The sequence below is a fragment of the Chiloscyllium plagiosum genome, chromosome 34 (genome assembly GCF_004010195.1).
Source record: "Chiloscyllium plagiosum isolate BGI_BamShark_2017 chromosome 34, ASM401019v2, whole genome shotgun sequence".
Classification (NCBI taxonomy): Eukaryota; Metazoa; Chordata; class Chondrichthyes; order Orectolobiformes; family Hemiscylliidae; genus Chiloscyllium; species Chiloscyllium plagiosum.
In genome coordinates, this window is record NC_057743.1 from 25,649,208 (window position 1) to 25,654,525 (window position 5,318).

The window sequence follows — 5,318 nt, forward strand, 5'->3', positions numbered from 1 at the left end:
TATTCGTGTGCATTTATTCCTGCTGGTCTGGTGATTTGCTATATCGTGCTAAAGCCTAATATGCTAGTTTACCACCTGATTATGGAGTTAACTTTGTAGCGATTTTCTTTCTGCGTGGATACCTTGTGATTTGTGGATATGTTGTACTATGTGCTACCTGAAAAACAATGACATGGTTAATTTTCCAGAGGACAGGATCAACAGCACTATTGTAAGAGAATTGCATAGTGTTTCTCGATCAACTATATTCTACAAGAATACTTTATAATGTTTCTTTGTCAGTTTGGTTTATTAGAAACATTTGCTTGAGTCAGAAAAATCATGGTTTATTTCCAACAGCAGGATCTAAATACATAATCTAGGCTAACATTAAAGGAGTGCTCCATTGTTGTATTGTCTTTTGGATGAAACTGGAGCTCTGTCTGCTAATTAGAAGTAGAAAACTCTGATTTCTTCAACAGATATTCTGAAATAGATTTAATGAGTCACTTATCCCTGCTCTTAGTAGGTTTTCACTGCTCACTGGTGGTCATCTTTCTCTCGACTAATGACCACTTCAGAAGCAATTAATTGGTTTTTAAGTACTTCTTCGAAAATCTTTTTTCAAATTTTACTCTTGGAACATGGGCATTATGGTTAGGCACCTTTTATTGCCCATCCATAGTTGCCCTTGAGGTGGTGGTGAGCTGCTGCCTTGAGCCGCTGCAGTCCATATGTTATAGGTAGACCCACAATGCCCGAGTGGAAATTCCAGGATTTTGACCCAGTGACAACGAAGGAACAGTGATATATTTCCAAGCCAGGATGGTGAGTAGATTGGAGGGGATCTTCCAGGAGGAGGTGTCCCCATGTATCTGCTGATCTTGTCCTTCTGGATAGAAGTGTTTCAAGGCTTTGGACGCTGCTGTTGAAGAATCTTTTGTGAATTTCTGCAGTGTAAGTTGTAGATAGGAGCAGCAGTGTATATTGAGTGTTGGTGGTGGAGGGAATGATGTTTCTGGTGTGATACCAGTCAAGTATACTGCTTTGTCCTGGATGATGTCCAGCTCCTTAAGTGTTGTTGGAGCTATACTGACCCAGGCAAGTATTCCATCTCACTGACGTGTGCCTTGCAGATGGGGACAGGCTTTGGGGAGTCAGGAGGTGAGTTACTCGCCACAACAAAAATAGAAATTGCTTGAAAAGCTCAGCAGGTCTGGCAGATTTCTGTGGAGAGAAATCAGTTAATGTTTCAGGCTGAGTGACTGTTCCTCAGAAGACCCAAAATGTTAACCCTGATTTTTCTACACAGATGCTGCCAGATTTGCTGAGCTTTTCCAGCAACTGTTTTTTTTGTCTGATTTACAGGATCCACAGTTCTTTCGGGAGTAACTCACCACAGTATTCCTAGCCTTTGACCTGCATTTAGAATCAAACAGCATAGAAATAAATCCTTCAGTCCAACCAATCCATGACAAACATAAGTGTAAACTATAAACTAGTTTCACTTGCCTGCTCCTGGCCCATATCTGTCCAAACCTTTCCTATTCATGTACATATCCAAATGTCTCAAACATTGTAGCTGTTCCCATATCCACCACTTCCTCAGGTAGTCCATTCCACATATGAACCAACCTCTGTAGAATTTTTAAAAATCCCTTTTTTAAAAAAAACTCTCCTCTTAAAAATATGTCTTGAAATCCCCATACAAGGGAAAAGGCACCTACCATTAACCCTATCTATACCTCTTGTGACTGTAAACCTCTATAATGTCACCTAAAAATTCACCAAAGACCGCACCTTCCAAACCCATGACTATTTCCATCTCGAAGGACAAGGGCAGCAAGTACTTGGGAACATCACCACCTGCAAGTTCCCCTCCAAGCCACTTACCACCCTGACTTGGAAATATATTGCTGTTCTTTCAGTCGTTGGGTCAAAATCCTAGAATTCCCTCCCTATTGGCATTGTGGGTCAACCCCCAGCAAGTGGACTGCAGTGATTCAAGAAGTAGCTGACCACCTTCTCAAGGGCAAATAGAGATGGGCTATCAATGCTGGCCAGCCAGAGGCACCCAAGTCCCACAAATGAATTTTAAAAAACCCTCTCGGCTCCAGTAAAAAAAGGTCCCGGCCTTTCTTCATAACTCAAACCTTCCATACCTGGCAACATTATGGTAAATCTCTTCTGAACCTATTTGTAGCCATTGTATTTATGACTAGACTAGATCTCTTTTCTGGATAATGGTAACCCCCAGGATGTTGATTTATGGGGGACTTGATGGTAGTATCATTGAATATCTTGGGACAATGGTTTGTTTGTTTGTTTGTTTGTTTGTTTCTTTCTTGTTGGACATGGTCATTGCCTGGCACTTGTGTAGCACAAATATTACTTGCTCCCTGTCAGCTAAAGCCTGGATATTATCCAGATTGTGTGTTTGAATATGGACTAATTCGTATCTGAGGAATCATGAATGGTGCAGAACATTTGTACAATTGTCAGTGAATGTCTCCACTTCTGATCTTAAGATGGAGGAAAGGTCATTGCTGGAGTAGCTGAAGCTGGTTAGGCATAGAGCACTACCCTAAGGAGCTTCTGCAGAGAGATCCTGAAGCTGATATGAATGTCTTCCAACAACCACAGCCATCTTCCTCTGTGCCAGGTGAGACTCCAATAAGCATAGAGTTTACCACTGATTCTCATTGATTCTAGTTTTGCTTGGGCTCCTTCATACCACATTTAGTCAAATGCAGCTTTGATGTCACTCTCACCTCACCTCTGGAATTCAGCTCTTTTGGTGCATATTTGAACCAAGGTTGCAATGAGGTCAAGAGCTGAGTTGCACTGGTGGAACTCAAAATGTGCATCAATAAGCAGGTTGTTGCTAAGTAAGTGCTGCTTGATAGCACTTGATGATACTTTGTCATTTTGCTGATCAAGAATAGACTCGTGGTGGTAACTGATTGGGTTGGATTTTGTCGTCCTCTTTCTATGTACAAAGCATACCTGGGCAATTTTTGACCTTGTTAGGTTGATGTCATGTTGTAGCTGTACTGAAACAGTTTGGCTAATGGAGTGGAAAATCTTCAGTACTATTGTGAAAATGTTCTGTGCCCATTGCCTTTTGCAGTATCCAGTGCCTCCAACTACCCACATATGTGGATGCAGCTGGCAATTGTGCATAAACAGTGGCCTCAGTGGCCAATTGTTTGGTCTTTGCGGGATACATGCTGGTGTACATGTTCATGAACCCTGTGGGTTCATGAAACAGCCTCTGAGACAAAAGACAGTCAGTGCCTCTGTTAATATAGCACTAATTCAACTGTTTTTGTTATCTCTATTATCTAACTAAATCCGAGTGGAGCCTGAACTGAATATCCTTTAACCCAGGCCTGTCATCAATTGAGCTAAAGTCATATACAACCATGGTTAAAAGAATGGAAATATTTTGTTCATCCCTTTGGTACAATGTTTCCATTTAAAATATCCCTCTACTTAAGTTACACCATGGCTGTCATAAATTAACTTTGCCAATGGTTTTTGTTTCTGGTCTAATTATTAAGATGTCATGATTGGATTAATTGTTTTCAATAAACGCAGTATTTTGATACAAGTATTGTTTAGTGGATTATTTGAAGTTTTTTGCCCCCCCCCCGTAAATATTTTCCTGCTACCTACTCCAAGTACGTATTGGGCAGGCATCCATTTATGTTCTGTGGCCTTGCTTTAAGGATTACTTTGAAATAATAAATACTTACATTTTACATGTTTCATACTTCCTTGATTCTAGATTTCTTAAGCTTCCAGATGAGTGTTGAGAAGCCTTTTTTTAAATGAGAGTGAATATGTGGAAATATTTTCATTCCAAATGTGATTTAATTAGCATATCAACTCCTTATCCAAGTGGACAGTTGAATTAAGATAGGGACAGTTATGTATTTCAAATAAATAGACTGATTTTTTAAAAAAAATCTTGTTTTTGGACGCCAGAAGTTTGTAAAATAATTGTCTCCTGAACAATTGCATTTTTTTTGATGCAACAATCTATCAAGCATAAAGCCATTGGGAGTGTTACCCAATTTATTTGTTATATACTTGGAAAATTAGTCCTCTTTCTTTTGGAGTTAGAGAGGCCTATAAATAAATCACTACTTTTGAACTGTTTATCATACAACACATTTTTTTCTTCTGTGCTTGTAAACTATGGAAGGGGAATTGTTTTCATTCTATTTTCTACCCACTTTTTTTGTTTTCTAAAATCACTTCTTGCTGCAGTGTGCTTTCATGGATTTCTCCAGAGTTTCATCTGGTACCCAAAGTTGTCATTCTCCATGCATGATGGTGATTGGTGGTAACTGTCCATTGGGATTGAGGAGAAAAAGATGAAGAGCAACAGGTGCTATATAGAACTTAAGAACTTGGAGCAGGAGTAGATGATTCAACCCCTTGAGCCTGCCTTGTCATTTTTCATCACTCTTCGACCCATTACTAATTTAAGAATCTGTGTATCCCAAATTTACTCTGTACCCTGACATTCACCACATTCTAGGGTAATAAATTCCACAGATTCATGATCCTTTTTGAGAGAAGTGTTTCCTCCTCAACTGTTCTAAATCTGCTATCCCTTTTCCTAAAACTATGACCGCTTGTTCTAGATTGCCTAATCTAAGGCAATACAAGGAAATATTTGCTCTACATGTACTTTGTGAATCCTCTCAATATCTTGAGATCCACTAGATCGCCTTTCCTAAGCACTACAAAATGTAGATCAAAACTGCTCAATTTCACAATGATTACAAAGATGACTGGTTTGTCTCAATCTAACAAACCACCTCTGATACAATTACTACCTCAAGTAATGCTATACTCCATGTGCAGTCTCACTAATGCCTTGTACTATTGCAGTGACACCTATTTTTATAGTCTATTCCTTTTGCAATAAATGCCAAAAGTCTACTTCCCTTCCTTATTATCTGCATTACCTTCTCTAGTTAGTTAGCAGAAGGACACTCCTTCCCTTATATCGAAGTTTCTCTCCCACTCATATCATAAGTTACCTTTCTATTATTCTGACGAAAATCGATGACCTCTGATGTAGGAGTAAGTGAGGACTGCAGATGCTGGAAATCAGAGCTGAAAATGCGCTGCTGGAAAAGCGCAGCAGATCAGGCAGCATCCAAGGAGCAGGAGAATTGACATTTCAGGTGTAAGCCCTTCAGGAATGAGGAAGGTGTGCCAAGCAGGCTAAGATAAAAGGTAGGGAGGAGGGACTTGGGGGAGGGGCGTTGGAAATGTGATAGGTGGAAGGAGGTTAAGGTGAGGGTGATAGGCCGGAGAGG